This window comes from Meles meles, chromosome 2 (assembly GCF_922984935.1).
Source record: "Meles meles chromosome 2, mMelMel3.1 paternal haplotype, whole genome shotgun sequence".
NCBI lineage: Eukaryota > Metazoa > Chordata > Mammalia > Carnivora > Mustelidae > Meles > Meles meles.
In genome coordinates, this window is record NC_060067.1 from 92516213 (window position 1) to 92535412 (window position 19200).

The 19200-nt window shown below is 40.1% G+C and overlaps 1 protein-coding gene and 1 long non-coding RNA gene across 8 annotated transcripts in view; one reads left to right on the forward strand and one right to left on the reverse strand.

Moving 5' to 3' along the window:
- Positions 1–19200, reverse strand: part of SYNPO2 (synaptopodin 2) — a 178476-nt gene that overhangs the window by 127158 nt on the left and 32118 nt on the right. The window lies entirely within an intron of this gene.
- The window catches only part of LOC123934519, a 36638-nt gene that overhangs the window by 9324 nt on the left and 8114 nt on the right, over positions 1–19200 (forward strand). For 2 of the 5 annotated variants that reach the window (XR_006816820.1, XR_006816814.1), the window contains 5 exons: positions 610–713; positions 7923–8056; positions 9402–9560; positions 14968–15033; positions 16043–16114. This is a non-coding gene — a long non-coding RNA (uncharacterized LOC123934519). Of the gene's footprint in view, positions 1–609; positions 714–7922; positions 8057–8665; positions 8770–9401; positions 9561–14964; positions 15034–16042; positions 16115–19200 lie in introns of all 5 variants that reach the window. The other 3 variants (XR_006816818.1, XR_006816817.1, XR_006816816.1) reach the window with 3 other exon arrangements.

The following is a 19200-nucleotide window of genomic DNA, read 5'->3' on the forward strand; positions in this document are numbered from 1 at the left end:
AACAACAATAACCTATCACATATAAACAAGTATATTTATAACTTCAGAACTCTCGGCTCTATATTTTTGACAGCAAGTATGAGAAGCTTTTCAGAGCACTTCTTATCCTAAGCCAGAATCTTCTTTGAATACCACTCTAAATGCTACCTTTCCCTTAGGGGTCAACGCTGCCTCTATCTCCAAATACAGATATGTCAAAAAAAAAAAAAAAAAAAAAAAACCCACTCTCATCTATTTTTGAACATTCTGAGATCTTGGAAGTGAAAAGTCTTATAAATAGCTGGGAGCATATTATTAGAAGTCTGCTTGGAAGCCATTTGGGTCAGGAAAAAAGATAACCCACAGAGGGAAAAGATTACAAGGCTGTGGGGAACCACAAAATCAAGTGATGGTTAGCCCCTGGGACACGGTGCAAGATTCACCTTCTAAAATGGGGACTAGAAACAGTGGTTTTCAAACCTGTAGACATGTTGAACAGTGAAGTGTTTAATTCAAGGGGGAATAAAAAGGCCCTGTACCTCAATAAATTCAAATTAATGACTGGTAAAGAGTTTGCACCCCAAAATATAAACAACTATTTACTGATTTTTTTTTTTTATGATGTGTAAGACCAGTCTTGTAGTAGGCATTCCATAAACCTCTGGGGCATGCATTGGGAATCCTAACCCAAGATGCACTGAGCCACAGGAATGGAAAGAGACTACTGTGTCCAGGTGGGTAGTAACAGACTGGGTGTAGACCTGGTTCTGGAGAATCTGCGATGCCACTGATTTGCTTAGACCGTTTTCTATCCCTCACTTACTCTGGGCTATTTCTGATCTGTGCAGCAGAGCTAGATCTTTGCACAGTTTAGCACAGAGTGGTATGGATATATGGATTCATACAGAATTGCGCTTTTTTTCCCTCTTTTAGGGAGAGTCAAACTTCTTGGGAGTACAGGACAGATGTATAAAATTTTTCACAATGGAACCTACCATTTTGTGAATGTTCAATAAGTATTAAAAAAACAAGAATAGCCTAATGACCCTGGATATGGTGGTATTAAGTGTGCTCATAAATTGAAATGTCAGCTGTGAAATATTTTACTATCATGGCAAGGACTCAAACTAGGAGTCAGAAGACCTATATTCTCATCCCAGCTCTGCCACTTATAGGTCTGTGAATGCCGACAAGACAAATTCTACCAGGGTCCATGTCCCTTACTTCTGAGTTTCTAATTTCTCAAGTTTATTCTGAGAATACAACAATGTTCTTTTTAAATTGAAAGGCCTTGTAATACCTTCTTTTTAAATTGGAAGGTATTATAGCTACACTTTTGAAAATCTGCATAAGATGTGACAGTATTCTCATATCTTAGTTAATACAACATAATAGCACTCATTTTAACCCTTATTTAACTCAGTAAATATTCATTTGAGTCATCACCATGGATAAGGAATTTACAAGTCAGATATATCTTTATCCTCGAGGTAATCATAATCTAATGAAGGAGATAAACCCAAATACAACTGCTCATTTCTTGCCAAATATTTATTAAATTCTTGTTAAATGACAGGCGCTATGCTAGGAGGCTCTTTGCTACCAATATGAAAAAGACCTATACCATGACTTCAAGGAACTAGCGTTCTAATAAGAAAGCCAAATTTGGGGGAGGGGAGTTGTTTTAAAGGTTTTATTTATTTATGTCAGAGAGAGAGAGAGAGAATTTACAAGCAGGGGGAACAGCAGGCAGAGGGAGAAGCAGGTTCCCTGCTCAGGGAGCCTGACGTGGGGTCTGATCCTAGGACCCTGAGATCATGACCTGAGCCAAAGGCAGAGGCTTATAACTGACTGAGCCACCAGGCATCCCAAGACAAAGTTTGTCCATATAATACATAATAAATGTGATAACAGGGGTACCTGTGTGTCTCGGCCAGTTGAGCCTCCAACTCTTGATTTTGGCTCAACTTTTGATTTTATGATCTGGAGGTCCTGGGGTGGGACCACAAGATGGATTCTGTGCTCATTGGGAATCTGCTTGGGATTCTCTCTCTGTTTCTCCTTCTACTCCTCTCCCACACATGCTTGCTCTCTCTCTCTCTCTCTCCCTCTCTAATAAATAAATCTTCAAAAAAAAAAAAAAAACAAACGAATGTGATACCAAAAGTATGCACAACATAGGTTAAGAGTAGGGGTGGGAAGGAAAATGGGGAAGATAGTAAGAAAGCTCTAAAATAACATAACCAGAGCAACAGAGAAAAAACCAGGACCAAGTTTGTGTTAAAATCCTAGCTATGCGATCTCTTTCAAGTTACTTATTTCATTACTTGTTGGATGTGTAAAATTGGAAAAAAAATATTATCTTCCTCCTATGACATTTGTGTGGATTAAATGAGGCAACACAGATAAAGCTTTAGCATTGTACCTGGCACATAACACATCCTTAATAAATGTTCAGTTGTTAGCACATACACGCTTCTGCCTGAGTACCTAATGCAATGTTATACACATAACAGGCTCTCTATAAAAAATTTTTTCTAAGATTTTATTTATTTATTTGAGAGAGAGCATGAGAGAGAGAGAAAGCATGAGAGAGGGGAGGGTCATAGGGAGAACCAGACTCCCCACCATGCAGGAAGCCCGTTGTGGGACTTGATCCCAGGACTCGAGGATCATGACCTGAGCTGAAGGCAGTTGCCCAACCAACTGGGCCACCCAAACACCCCTGTAAATTCTTCGTTACAAACTTTTAGGGTCAGTATGAATGCTAATCTAAAGGATTATCATCGTAAACACCTATTCCAATAATATACTATTGAAGATACAGTTTTTGTTTACTAAATTAATACTATCCACTTGTTTTCTTAGTTCTTTACCTTTTCTTCTAAATGCAGAATGTAGAAAATAAATAAACCCAAAACAAAATATACACACCCATGATAAATCAGTTGACTGAGGGTTCTAATTAATGGAATTTTACTTAATCTATATCAATCTAGCTAAAAGTTACAATAATCACTATATATTTTTGTTTTACAAAGTACACATGTACTTTTGGGAACATTCCATCATAGTTAACCCACTGAAAGATATTTCAGTTTTGCAGGGTCTTGGGAGATCTTGAAGGGCTCTATTTGTGTAAACAACAACAAAAACTGAGGATTAAAAGACATCATTTGGCTAAAGTGAGAGATAGGATTCAACTGAACAAGAAATGAAGTATAAATTATTTTATTAAAAATTAAAAACCAGTTCTTCTCTACTTGGGAAAATACAACCAAATGTATTTCTTTTTTTCTGCATAATTAGCTAAAACAAAGGGTGCCTGGGTGGCTCAGTCCTTGGGCTTGGGTGTCTGCCTTCTGGCTCAGGTCATGATCCCAGAGTCCAGGGATTGAGCCTCACATCACTGTGTCTCTCTCAAATAAATAAATAAAATCTTTTTAAAAAAAATTAGCTGAAACAAGATTAGAAACCCCTTGATTTTTAAAACTTTGAGAGGGTAACTGATTTTCTCAAAGGACATACTGAAGTCTTTATGTTGATATAAATTTTAAGATATAAGTAACTGAGTTTTTGATACAAACCTGAAAACATTCATCTAATTTTTTTAAGATTTTATTTATTCATATGACAGACAGAGATCAGAAGTAGGCAGAGAGGCAAGGCAGAGAGAGAGGAGGAAGCAGGCTCCCTGTTGAGCAGAGAGCCCAATGAGGGGCTCCATCCCAGGACCCTGAGATCATGACCTGAGCTGAAGGCAGAGGCTTAACCCACTGAGCCACCCAGGCGCCCCTCATCTGAATTTTTTAAAGGTCCAAAGAATTGGCCAGTTCCTTATTTTAACTGTGAATGTGAAATGGGGGCACTGTGGCTCAGTGGGCTAAGCCTCTGCCCTCAGCTGAGGCTGTGATCCCAGGGACCTGGGATCGAGCCCCACATTGGGCTCTCTGCTCAGCAGGGAGCCTGCTTCCCCATCTCTCTTTCTACCTGCCTCTCTGCCTACTTGTGATCTCTTGTCAAATAAATAAATAAATATTTAAAAAAAGAAAAGAAAAAAAGAGCCACTCAGCTAGCTTTATTATTTTTAAATTTTACTTATTTGTTTGCTTGTTTGTTTTAGGAAGGGGGGCATAAGAGCAGAGGGAGAAGGACAAGCAGACTTAGGGTTTGATCCCTTGACCCTGAAATCATGACCTGAGCCAAAATCAAGAGTCAGATGCTTAACTGACAGAGCCACCGAGGGGCACCTCAACTAGCTTTATTTTTGTTTCTGCTTCACCTCCTCTTCTTTCCCTTTCTCCTTCCAGACTTCCCTCCTTCTCTCCCTTTCTTTTTCTTCTTTCCTTCCCCTCTCTCTCTCTTTCTTTCTCTTTCCTTTCTCTTTCTTACCTCTCCTTTTTTCTCAGTGTGGCCACAGACCAGAAACTTTCCTAAGTTCTGGCAAAGAAACAGAATAAAACAGTTCCTCCCTCACAGAGCTTACAATCTTCTATGGAAAACGGTTAATTAAGCAGGTGTGTTTATGACAACATGATAAATGCTATTCGGGGAAGTACAGTGGAGGACAAAAGCACATTGCTGAGGAATGTGGCTTAGTTCACAAACAAGAAACAAGTCACTACCCAGGGGTTTTTTTTTTTTTTAAGATTTTATTTTATTTATTTGACAGATAGAGATCACAAGTAGGGAGAGAGGCAGGCAGAGAGAGAGAGAGGAGGAAGCAGGCTCCCTGCCAAGCAGAGAGCCCGATGCGGGGCTCGATCCCAGGACCCTGGGATCATGACCTGAGCGAAAGGCAGAGGCTTTAACCCACTGAGCCACCCAGGCGCCCCGCTACCCAGGGTTTTTGAAGTTGCTTTACATCTTACTATGTATTTATATGTGAGTATATAAACACAAAAATACAACATAGTCTAACTTTGCCTCACAGTATCCCAGGGTAACTAGGTTTAGGCATTGTGGTTCCCTCTAACAAGTGGGCTAATCCCCTTCACCAGACATGTATAAAATAAAAGAACAAATAATGGAGGCTTTCTTGAAAACCTCTTTTTGTAATGATCTGAGACTTTCTGAGTAATGTCTAATCTCGCTAAAGAAATGTCGCTGCAAACATTTTTGGACGTTGCTGGAACTGGTCTGGATTTTCAAGTCTCAGAGTATCAGTTATGACCTAATAAGACCTATGCCATCTGTTTTTTTTTTTTCTTTGCTCAGAGAAGCTTTTTTAAAGTTTACTATAGAAGGACATATTTTAAATATATTTCTTCCCACACAAATTTATATGCAGGTTGGCAAGCTTTCTCAAAGATCAACACTTCTGACTTCATCAGAAGGGTTTTTTCCTACAGTGTAATCACAGAAGACTGTTTTCCAAATGCTTTTTATAAGTTTTGATCCTGACCAATTAGCTAATAAACCCCTACATGGACTGATTAGTTCTGTACAAACAAACCTGTTGCTATAAAATATCAACACTTCTTAAAGGGTAACACATCAGCCATTATGGTCAGTTCTAATTTACAGCGTCTACTTGCCTTCCTAGAGGATGGCAGCAGGCCAGGCAGGAATATCTAAGCAGGTTTGAAAACTTGCTCTGGTTGCCTAGCAAACCTCCTGTCATGGGAGCCAGGCAGCCCAGCCTCTCAGATACCAGCACGCTGTAGACACCCTCTTCCTCCCAGGATGTAGTGCAATAAGTATTCACAAATCCTTTTTTTTTTTTAAAGAATATATTCATGTCTGCCAACAACCCATGTACATATTTAATAAAGAACATTATAAAGGTGAAATGGGGGAGAAGTTTAGTATTTCTAGATCAACACAGTCTCCTGACCAATTTCTATACAATACCATATACAAGCAGAATGCTTTTTTCCCCAAGAATGACAGCACAGCTTAAAGTTTCCAAAAATCCAAGTATACCAATAGAGTACATACATAAAGCCAATAACAACTACTAAGTACCAAGAGCGGCAACAGCCCTCACAAACTCTGCATTCATCCATACGCCAGTAAACATCCATCATTCCCAAAGTTCTCTTATAGCTGTAAATCTCCATCACTTTTAGGAAAAAAACAAGGTCTAGAATAGCACCATTAAAAGCAACCCTCAGTCAACATGGTCACCAGTACATATCAAAAAGTAGGTACAAGTTCCTACATTCACAAGAGGCATAATGTAGGGCACCTGGTTGGCTCAGTCGGTTGAGCACCTGCCTTTGGCTCAGATCATGATCCTACGGTCCTGGGATCGGGCCCCATGTCGGGCTCCCTGCTCGGCGGGAAGCCTGCTTCTCCCTCTGCCCCTGTTCCTGGTCTCTCTTTCACTATCTGTCTGTCTGTCTCTCTCAAAATAAATAAATAAAATCTTTTTTTTTAAAAAAAGAGACATAATGTAATGCTATCTTAAAGCTACACTACTAGACTATACAATTCAAATGCCATTTTTTTTTATTTATTTTTTCAGCGTAACAGCACTCATTCTTTTTGCACAACACCCAGTGCTCCATGCAAAACGTGCCCTCCCCATCACCCACCACCTGTTCCCCCAACCTCCCACCCCTGACCCTTCAAAACCCTCAGGTTGTTTTTCAGAGTCCATAGTCTCTTATGGTTCGCCTCCCCTCCCCAATGTCCATAGCCCGCTCCCCCTCTCCCAATCCCACCTCCCCCCAGCAACCCCCAGTTTGTTTTGTGAGATTAAGAGTCATTTATGGTTTGTCTTTTGAAAATTCTACTTTTCCAGCCTAGCAGGGAGGGCTAATGTCTTTAAATCTAGGAGACATACCTCTTTCCCTTTTCCTCTCTTCTTCTCACTTGTTTTCTCTCTCTGCCTCTCTTTTGTTCTACCTCTCCATCTCCCTCTCTCTCTCTCCCCAATGCAATTTAAAAAAAAGCTCCGGGAAGCAGAAAGGTAATGTCTGAGAATGATTGCACTTAGGTCTAGATGTGGCCCAGACACTACCTGGTTGTAGAGTTTAGTCAACTCACAATTTACTTTACATTCACAGGCCTCATTTTCCTCATCTGTAAAAGGATGATAGCATTGCTCAACGTACTCTTCTGGTCCTTCCTGATTCCAACATTTTATGTCTTATTAATAACATAAAATCAAGAGAATCTGGCAGTCACTATGAGTTAGGAAAATGAGAGCAAATATCTGAAGAATGTAGAATTTCAGATTTTTTTTAAATGCAGGAAATAACCATGGCAGGAATTTCACCTTGCTTCTGCACCCATCAGGTGCTAGGGTCCAGGCAAGACTAGGAATGTCTGGAAAATTGATGAGACAGGACCAAGAAGAGTTCATTCGCATGTGAGAGTGCAGGTCTGGTTTTTTGCTAAAGGGGAAAGGGACAGAAGACTCCAGAGAGAGAGCAAACATGTTGGAGGACAGCTGTTGTGTCCCTAAGGATGCCTTGATCTATGGATGGGAACAGTCCTGGCAGGAGCGGAAAAAGGGAGCGTCAGTGCTGCTTCCACATGGGCTCACAGAGCCAGGACCATGGGAGGCGGAGAGCATGCTCACTCTTTATGGAACCCCCAGGGCTCTGCCAGACTTAGGAGAGCAGAGGGACAGAACCCTGGCTCCTCTACAGCCTAAAGCATTTTTTAATTACAATATTAATAATTTACATTCATTACATTTACACCTTATAGCACTTCTGCATTTTTGTTTTATGACACCTTTTGCTATCGTGACTCTTTAACTGGCTCTAATTTTCTCTTCACTTTAACTTCTAGAGTCTTTGGGGCCCCAACTGCAGCCTGGCGGGCAGGGTTCTCCACATTGTACAGGTTTGCCAACACCATTTAATCAAGGCAGAAAGAAATATTCCTTTAATCCCTCTTATTATTCTTTCCTCCTACTGCCAACTGATCATCAAGACCTTTCCACTGCATGACCTAAACATTTCTTAACTGTGTCCCATTCTCCTCAGCACACCCCCCACCGCCGATGCCGCCACAGTTCTTGTCCTCACCATAGTCCATGGTTGCAGTAGCTTCCCAACAGCTCCAGATATGTATCAAAAAGCAAAAGATTATTTCGTCTCCATGAGGACCTGAGAATTATGTGAGTACATTTCACTCTTGCTAATAGCTCCCTATCACACACTCACAGGACAAAACCCCAAATCCAAACAACAGCTTACAAAGGCTTTTCTAATCTGGCCCCCACCTACCTCCCCAGTTTACTCCCTATGATCCCCAGCTCTGTTTTGCATTCACACGGGTGGAAACACAGCACACCATGCCATGCCTCCTTGCCACTGAAAATATTGTTCTGTCTGCTCCAGTTGTATTTTTCCTCATCTGTCTGGTAAAAATCTGCTAGCTTCTCCCCTACTGGACTGTGTGCATTTTGGAGGCAGGATCTGTGCCTAATTTATCTCTGTTTTTCCCAGTACCTAGCAAAAATCTTGGCCCTTCTTAGACCTTTTTAAAATGTCTTGGAAATTGGCACATGAGCTTTCGGAGCACCAATTCCCAACCAGCCTACCTGGGCAAAGAAGTATAATTACATGTCCCACCCCTATTTCTTAAGGGCCATGTTATTACTAACAGTTAACTCAGAATGTTCATGAGTTATTCCATCCCAAATGATAGCACCATCCCAAATGATAGCACCAAAAAGCAATGCCAAATTTAAAGTTGTTCTATTTCTCATTAATCATGCCACAAGATCCTTTCCTACCAATTTTCAATCAAGAAGAATGGGAAAAGAAGGAGGAAGGGGAAGAAGAAGAAGGGAGAGGAGCGCGGAAGGAGCGGCGCCTGGGTGGCTCAGTAGGTTAAGCGCCTGCCTTCAGCTCAGGTCATGATCCCGGGGCCCTGGGATTGATCCCCACATTGGGCTTTCTGCTCAGCAGGAAATCAGCCCGTCCCTCTCCCTCTGACCCTCACCCCATACCCCACACATACTCTCTCTTTCTCTCTCTCTCTCTCTCAAATAAATAAATAAAATCTTTGAAAAGAGGAAGAAGAAGAATAGGCAGCAGCAAAGATTTCCTGTAGATCTGTATGGTCCTGGAGTATGGGAATACCTGTACCAGAAGGGATGGTTTTGATATGTCTCTAATTCTGCTTGATCTGTTGGTCCTTCATCCCCTGGGGAATGCTCCACATCCACAAAAAGCCCCTGGGTTCTATCTCTCACATTTAAGTCTTTGATTCACTGACAGATGTGTAGAATCTGAAGTATCTAGACAGCTCCTGTCAACTGCATGTGTACTGAAACACAAACAACCCAGAAGTGCAGACTATTTCCGCTGAGATCAGCATTAACTGAAACTTAGTATAACAATCCCCTTAAGGCTTTCTGGAGAAACTTGTGGCCACACGAACTCAGATGTGTTGTTACTGTTTTAGCGCACCCTGTTGGGACGCTGTCCTTCCTCATGCAAGTATTTTTCCAACAGGAATGGTTCAAGAAGCTGAGGAGAAGCCACTGTGTTATGGAGGAGTACAAGTTCACCGTGCTGTGAAGAGGCAGCATTCTCTCCAACTGGGTGCCGTGTGCGGCGTTTCCTGGGCTGCACTCAACAGTCCACGTCTGTGTGCCATGAAGGATGACATAGGTCAGTTAACCATCATGTTTGTACTCAGAGCTAGGAAGCAACCTCCAAGATCAGTATTTGGATTCTCAGACTACACATTATGTGTGAAATTTAGCTAAAACACCAATATTCCGAAGCAGCCACCATACTGTATGTATGGCAGAGGAAACTTTTTTCCCCAAAATATATACAAGGAACCCAGATGTCCCAGTTCCTTTATTGCATATCCAGGGAATTTCTCATTTTATTTAAAAGATTTACTTTGTGCTATTAATAGCCCAGGTATATAATGAAAGATATATGCATAGCAAAGACCAGCCAATCCAAATATGACTAAGCTACACTATGGGGATGATACTTCTGGTAAAAAAAAAACAAAAACAAAAACAAACACTTCTTTCCTCTTGACAGGCTGAGCTTATTAGCTGTCTGAGATCCCTAAATATACTGAGATTCTTACAGGACACTTTTCCCTGGAATTTAGAATGTGAGCTAGCGCTATCCTATTATAATAGCAGTATCATTATCGAAATTTTAAAATACCAGGAGTTAATATACACAGAAAAGGCTGTTAGATTTCATAAATAAATATAGTATGTGTCTCTCTGTGTGAACATGTAGGTTCCAGTAGAATATACAGTTAGAAAATATGTACGTCCCATGTATCTGTATGTCAAAGAGAGTTAGGGGCAAAATTGACTGATCATCCTGTCAGTGAGGACTGGAGTTTCTTCAGGGAATTCTTTAGAGGATAAAATCAGGAGCACCACAAATATAGCATGTTTTTACTTCCAGAGGGGATCATTTACATATGGGTCTTGGAACAGAAAGCCAATCTTTTTTCTCTAACACAGAACGATTTCTTGAGAGAATAAAACAGCTTTGCCCATGAGACGGACGTATGTGTACTTCAGGCAATATCTAATAAGAACCCAGTTATTAGAACTGGTGACAAAAAAACATTTGACGGTAAACAAATTTGTATACAGTTAACTGGAATTAGTCAGTGGCTAAGACAATACACCAAAATACAAAGACCCATCTTTCATGTGAGTTTGACTTTGACCTTCACTCCTTCCTCATTTATTTGACCATTCTACAAGCACAGAGTAGACACCAAACATACAAGATGAATAAGATACAGTCTGTACCCACAGGGTGCTCCCAGAGTAGTGAGGGAAAAATCATAGACACAGATAATTGTGAAACACTGTGTTAAGTGACAGAGATATGCACAGAATATTATGAAGACACCGAGATGAGGTAATTAATTCAAGGCCAAGCCAGGCTATGGTGGGGAAGTGACAGAAGTTAGGTAGAGGACAACGAACTGCATATTAAAGGAGAAGAATGAAGACAAGATGGCAAAAGAAGTAAATTATACATAAATAAATAAATTCCTATGAAAAATAACAATAAGCTGTTGGTATTGCTAGAGTTTAAAGCTCAAGTAGTTTAAAAAGATATAAGGCTGGAGCATTAGAACATCGTTAACAAAAGATCTGTCTTCCCAAATTGAAGAGCTTTGGCTTTAGCCTGGAAGGGAAGAGGTTTTTTTTTCTTTATTAATTATTTTTATTAATATATAATGTTTTATTTGCCCAGGGATACAGGTCTGTGAATCATCAGACTTACACACTTCACAGCACTCACCATATCACATACCCTCCCCAAAGTCCATAACCCAACCACCCTATCTCTAACCCCCTCCCCCTGGCAACCCTCAGTTTGTTTTGTGAGATTAACAGTCTCTTATGGTTTGTCTCCCTCCTCATCCCATCTTGTTTCATTTTGGGGGAAGAGTTCTAATCAGAAAAGGGACATGGGCCATGTGTTTCAGACATTAGCCTGGCAGTTGTGTAGATGACAGACTGGAAGGTAAGATCTGCACTAGAGACAGAGATGTGGCCATAAACATGATGATGACAGTAGAACCTCTGAGAATGGCATTAACATGCAAGGCATAGTGCACACAGGGAGAAGGCTGGGGGCTGACCACGAAGTCCTACAAACACCCAACCTTTGAAGGCTAGGTAAGTCCCAAAATTTCATTTTCACTTTCATGCCTTTGGAGGCATGTCTTGAAAGAAGTTGCTGTGGCCGATGCAAAGTGGTTCCTGTTTATGTTCTCCTCTAGAATTTTTTTTTTTTTGAAGTAAAATTTCCTAATTTTTTTCTCATTTTATTTATTTTTTTCAGCATAACAGTATTCATTGTTTTTGCACAACACCCAGTGCTCCATGCAAAACGTGCCCTCCCTATTACCCACCACCTGTTCCCCCAACCTCCCACCCCTGACCCTTCAAAACCCTCAGGTTGTTTTTCAGAGTCCATAGTCTCTTATGGTTCGCCTCCCCTCCCCAATGTCCAAGCCCCCTCCCCCTCTCCCAATCCCACCTCCCCCCAGCAACCCCCAGTTTGTTTTGTGAGATTAAGAGTCATTTATGGTTTGTCTCCCTCCCAATCCCATCTTGTTTCATTTATTCTTCTCCTCTAGAATTTTAATGGATTCCTGTCTCACATCGAGGTCTTTCATCCATTTTGAGTTTATCTTTGTGTATGGTTTAAGAGAACGGTCGAGTTCCATTCTTCTGTTTGGCACTTCATCAAGATCAAAAGCTTCTGCACAGCAAAGGAAACATCAACAAAACAGCGGCAACCCACAGAATAGGAGAAGATATTTGAAAATGACACTATAGACAAAGTGCTGATATCCAAGATCTATAAAGAACTTCTCAAACTCAACACCCAAAAAAACAAATAATCAAGTCAAACAATGGGCAGAAGACATAAACAGACATCTCCAAAGAAGACATACAAATGGCTAACAGACACATGGAAAAATGTTCATCATCATTAGCCATCAGGGAAATTCAAATCAAAACCACAGTGAGATACCACCTTACACCAGTGAGAATGGCAAAGGTTGACAAGGCAAGAACAACAAACATTAGAGAAGTTGTGGAGAAAGGGGAACCCTCTTACACTGTCAGTGGGAATGCAAGTTGGTGCAGCCACTTTAGAAAACAGTGTGGAAGTTCCTCAAAAAATTAAAAATAGAGCTTCCTTATGACCCTGCAGTTGCACTACTGGGTATTTACCCCACAGATGTAGTGAAAAGAAGGGCCATATGCACCCCAATGTTCATAGCAGCAATGTCCATAATAGCCAAATTGTGGAAAGAGCAGAGATGCCCTTCAACAGATGAATGGATAAAGAAGACGTGGTCCCCATATATAATGGAATATTACTCAGCCATCAGAAAGGATGAATACCCAACTTTTGTACCCACATGGATGGGACTGGAGGATATTATGCTAAGTGAAATAAGTCAAGCAGAGAAAGTCAATTATCACATGGTTTCACTTACTTGTGGAACATAGGGAATAGCATGAAGGACATTAAGAGAAAGAAGGGGGAAATTAAGGAGGGGAAATCAGAGTAGGAGGCAAACCATGAGAGACTATGGACTCCAGGAAATAAACTGAGGGTTACAGAGGGTGAGAGTGGGGGGATGGGTCAGGCCAGTGATGGGTATTAACAAGGGCACGTATTGCATGGAGTGCAGGTGTTATATACAAACAATGAATCATGGAACACTACCTCAAAAACTAATGATGTACTATATGGTGACTAACATAACATAATAAAAAAAATAAATAAAGGCTAGGTAAGGAACTTAGGGGAATCTTAATAACAATCTTCCCTGGCCAGAAGAGATTATTTTTGATCAGGCCAGTGTGCCCACCTTCGACCTGGTTATTTCATGATTAGACTGGTGTCCAAAAAAGAAATGGTTTCACATGTGTATTATGAAAATGTTCATTTGATTTAAGATTTATTTCACCCTTGGCAAAATTGTTCCAGTATGCAGTCAGAATAAAGTTGGAATATGAAATACGTATTTCTTATTATAGCACATTAATACTACAAGAAGTTTTTTTGATACTTAAATTTTTCTCAGTTTTGAGAGAGAATGCCTAAGGAAGTGATAACTTTTCCTTTGTTCCATGGTGGAATATTTTGTTCTTAGAGCCCAGGGTCCAAGACAGAACAAGTACCTGGTGGTGTGCCCACTGTGGGTGCCAAGTATTGCTGTATCTACTTTAATATGTGTGAAGCTGGAGCGCTTAGATAAAAGTTGTTTTTCATGACGTGGGTGATCTCACCCACTCCAATGACTTCAACCACCAGCTGTACACAGATGAATTCCAAATCCTTCCCTTTCTCCTGAGCTCTGGATCCTTATCCATAATTACTGACAAGGCACTGTGGATGGTTTCCAGGAACCTCAGATTTCAAATGCATAAAAGTAAACTCATCTTCTTGTATACCTGTTCCTTCTTCTATAGTTACTGTCTCCAAGAATGATGCTAACATTTGCTCAATCACCCAAGTCATTTCAGATTCCTTTCTCCTTCACTGTTTTCCATGTCCCTTCAACCACCTTATCTTACAGAATCGAATTATTTTGATTAGTGATAACCATCTCCTCTTTTCTACCCTTCAGCTTTTGTCCCATATTACTAGGACAATAATATTATAACTGCTAAGCTAGCCTTCAGTCTTTCACCCAACCAATCCTCTCTCCAGGAGTCGACCATATCATTCCTTAAATGCATAAAATGTTTTTTTTTTAAGATTTTATTTATTTGTCAGAGAGAGAGGGGAGAGAGAGCGAGCGAGCACAGGCAGACAGAGGCAGAGGGAGAAGCAGGCTCCCTGCCAAGCAAGGAGCCAATATGGGACTCGATCCCAGGACGCTGGGATCATGACCTGAGCCGAAGGCAGCTGCTTAACCACCTGAGCCACCCAGGCATCCCAATGCATAAAATGTTTTTAATGGGATTCCCATTGCCTTTTGGGGCCATGAGTCCCAAAAGGTATGCCTCTTGCCTAATTCCCCAACTAAATCTTTGGTGGGCTGATCTCCTCCCCCAGCCTACCCTACAGAGTTAGTTACACACAGAAGCCCCAGCGGTCACCAGCTCCAGCACTCACAGACTCTTAACAGGCGATGCTGGTTTATGCCTCATGGCTGTTCTTAGAACACTTTGTGTGACCCTCTGCTCCATCCTGATAGACAGCTTGAATTTCAAGCTAAAGCTTGTGTATTCCATCTTCTAATGTTTTGATCATCTTTCTCTATCCCCCTTCCTGCCTCCACTGTTCCCGATTCCACCTTCTACAACACTTACAAAATCTTATTACACTGATTGTATCACATATTTGATTCCTACTACTATAGTGCAAGCTTTCTGAAGATATGAACCTTAGAGAATTCATCCTTGTGTTCCCGGGACCTAGTTTGACTCAGGGTGAGGGGTTGATGTTTATGGACATGAATAAACACATCAAAACAGCATTGAAAAATCGATATTTACATGAATGCATTCTTGTCTCTCTCTTTCTTTTTTTTTTTAAGTAGGCTTTACACTCAAGCGTAGAGCCCAGGGGAGGACTAGAACTCATGATCCTGAGATCACAACCTGAGGTGAGATCCACAGTCGGGTGCTTAACTGACTGAGCCACCTAGGTGTCCCATGTTCTTCTCTTTTAATTGAATTACTTTGGTACATAAAAATAGCCAAAATATGAGGGAGAAAGGGCTAAGTACGGTGATTGCGAAGAGGTTTTGACTCAAAGTTGAACTCCAATCAACTGCAAATGGCTGGTAAAGCACAAGTCTGAGGGACAGAGAGGTCCAACTGAGGCACTGAAGAATGAGTATAATGATCTATTAGCACTTTCCATCATATTTGTGCCTTATATTTGCTCTCTTTCACTTAATGCAAGTGTTCAACAAGCAGATCTTTTTAAGTAAGTATTCAGTAAACATTTTTAAAGATCTCACTTTGTGCAAGTGAGGAAAGCAGTTCTGCGTTCTATGCATGTATCACACTGGGAACACCACTAAAACTGGCTATTCGATACTGCTATTTCATACTGCTATCGAACTCTTAAATGTATATTTAATTTTATAATAGCCTTAATCTTGGCCTGTGTAGTCTGGTTGGTACAATTTTTTTATGTAACTTGATGGACTTGTAAGTCTAAAAAAGTCATTGCATTACCTCTGAAATACTTAGGAATTAAATTATCACTACCGAATATAAGTATGCAGCATGACTTTGTCAAGTTCCAAAACTAGATCTATTGAGTTAAAAAGGCAAATGAAAATTTTATTCCAATGTTTAGATTAAGTCATTTAAAAAAAGGAACGACTTATTCTACCTACAAAGTACATTTAAGCAAATGCAACCCCTAAGGTTTCTTTTTGAAAATTATTGTCTTGTTCTGCACACTCTAATTAGGGTCTGTTTCATTATAATTTCATCTGAACTCTATATGCCTCAGCACTGCTCTGCAAATGAGTCAGAGGATCACTATTCCCAGTTTGTAGCCAATTCTCCAGAGAAGCAAAGGAAAAAAGAAACAACTGCCTTTTATGGAAATCAAACCTGTTTCTAGAGATAAACTTCTTTCTGTTTCTATTTGAACAGTCTCAACAACGGAGAACAAGAATCCTACAAAATACACGACCTACTGGAGGAGCCGCCTGGCCAAATACATCTGTAGGTTTGTTTAATGCTTGTCCCATTCCATAATCTATTACATAAACACATTACATAAAGATAGGCACCTGGGCATACATGAGATGGTAAAACAAAAGGACATTTTTGTTTCTGCAAATATTAAGACACCTGGTTGCAGTTTGGAGTTATAGTTTGGCTACTCTTTTAAAGAAATTTGTTTTTCAAAGTGAAAAAAGAGAACTTGTAGTTTCTAGGAAATTTATAAAGACATTTGTACGGTGAAGAGTTTGCATAGAAAGCTAAATGGAAAAGATTGTTAAAAGAAGGCTTCAGGATGCCTGGGTGGCTCAGTTGGTTAAGCGGCTGACTTCGGCTCAGGTCATGATCTCAGCGTCCTGGGATCAAGTCCCACGTCGGGCTCCTTGCTCAGCAGGGAGCCTGCTTCTCCCTCTGCCTCTGCCTGTGCTCACTCCTCTCTGACAAAAAAAAAAAAAAAAAAAAAAAAAAAAGGCTTCATGGGGTCACCTGGGTGGCTCAGTAGGTTAAGCATCTGCCTTTGGCTCAGGTCATGATCTCAGGGTCCTGGGATCGAGTCCCACATCAGGCTCCCTTCTCAGTGGGGAGTCTGCTTCTCCCCCTCCCTCTGCCTCCGGCTTGTGCTCTCTCTCAAATAAATTTATAAAAGTCTTAAAAAAAAAAAAAAGGCTTTGTGCAGTGGCACCATTTAACTAACCTCCTCTTTAACTAATTCAACAATCTGATGGCAAAATTGTCACTTCAGTTTGGACTTCCCTGTAACTCTTCTCATCCTCTGAACTTGAAGTGAGAGAATATAAAATTTTAGTAAATGGTGGCTAGATCTTCAGATATTTTTCCAAAATTTTGCAATTGTTTTATTCTCTTTACATTATACCAAAGTTTTTTTTAAGATTTCATTTATTTATTTGAGAGAGAGAGAGTGAGAAAGAGTGCATGAGAGAGGAGAGTGTCAGAGGGAGAAGCAGACTCCCTGCTGAGCAGGGAGCCTGATGCAGGACTCAATCCCAGGACTCCAGGATCATGACCTGGCAGTTGCTTTACCAGCTGAGCCACCCAGCACCCCCAAAGTACTTCTAACACCAATCTTTTTTTTCCAGTGTCTTAAAATAGACTAGAAAATGACTCCTGGCATAATGAAATTCTTCCTTTGAAAGTAATTAATGTTGGGGCACACGGGTGGCTCAGTAGTCAAGCATCTGTCTTTGGCTCAGGTCATGATCCCAGGGTCCTGGGATCGAGCCCCACATCAGGATCCCTGCTCAGTGGGGAGTCTACTTCTCCCTCTCCCACTCTCCCTGATCCTCTTCCCTCTCTCACTGTGTCTCTCTGTCAAATAAGTAAATAAAATCTTTAAAAAATAAAAAAAAATTTAAAAATAAGAGTAATTAATGTTTATCCAGTAACACAAAACCTTTCCTACAGATTGAAATATTTTATTAGTGTCGTCACCTGGAAGTCATATATAATAAGGGATATATATCTACATGTATGTACACATAGCTACATAACATAAAACTGGTATTTTTTTCTCTAAAGATTTTACTTATTTATTTGACACAGAGAAATAAATCACAAGTAGGCAGAGAGGCAGGGAGAGAGAGAGGGGGAAGCAAGCTCCCCGCTGAGCAGAGAGCCTGATGCGGGGCTCCATCCCAGTACACTGAGATCATGACCTGAGCCGAAGACAGAGGCTTAACCCACTGAGCCACCCAGGTGCCCCCAAACTGGGATTTTTTGAAACTAAATTCCTTCTACTGTTAGCTGAACAACTAAGCCACAGCTGAAAAGAATTCAAAAATTAAAATACTTGATTTCCATCTACTAAGTCACAACATCCTGATACCATTAATCAGGGATTTATAATGGCTGAATCTCTGAATCTAAGGGGTTTTTGTTGTTGTTGTTGTTTTTAACCAAATTACTTTTAATCTCCAAAATGATTAAAACTTTTGAAAGCAACAAAATGCTCTGTAATTTAAAGAACAGCCTTATCTAAGAGAAATAAAAGATTTATTTTAAAAACATATCTGGCAGGGACGCTTGCTTGGGTAGTTCAGTTGGTTAAGTGTCTGACTCTTGATTTCAGCTCAGGTCATGATCTCAGGGTAGGGGATCTAGCCCTGTATTGGGCTCCTGTTTAGAGCCTGCTTAAGATTCTCTCTCTCTCCCTCCACCCCTCCCCACTTCCCCCAACTTGGCTGCACACTCTCATAAGTAAATAAATAAATAAATAAAGTATCTGGTAAAACATCATGAAAAACACATTCTCAAATAACAGTTTAAAAACTTAAGATCTTATAAAAAATTTGTGTTTATTTCCTAGACCATGGCAAAGGTAAAAGATTTTTCTAACAAGACCCAAAAAACATTAATTGCAAAAGAAAAACATTTATGTTTGATTATATTAAAATTTTTATTCATAAAAGAAACCTTAAATAACATGAAAAGACAGGTTATAAAGTTGGAGGTTATTCACCATACATAAAACTGACAAGGTCTAATATGAAGAAAATGTAAAGTACTTACACTAGCCAATATGAAAAGCATAAGTAACCTGTTAAAAAATATTCTAAAGATATGAACAGGCAATTAACAGAAAAGAAAACAGATAGAGCCAATAAGCAAATGAAGAGATAGTCAATTTGCCTGATGGTGAAAGAAATACAAATCAGGACCACAATAAGATACCATTTCACAACCAGAAGAAGAACAAAATTAAAAACTCTGATTATGTCGAGTATTGGAGAAGATGTATAGCCACAGGAAGCCTTATATATCGCAGATGAAACTATAAAATCATGCCTCATTTGAAAAAGAGTTTGGCATTTTCTAAACCTGATCACGCACAAATACAATCCAGTAATTCTACTCCCAGATATATAACTAAAAATGGACTTGCCCGTGTGCAACAGGAGACATACTCATTAGCATCATTCACAATAGCAAAAACATCGAGCAACCCACATACCCATGGACAAAAAGTGGTGAGGAAACTATGGGTTATTCACATAATGGAGTTATATATCAGACAAAACAAATGAACCAGAATTGCAGCCATATGAATATATCCTAGTGATGATGTCTTA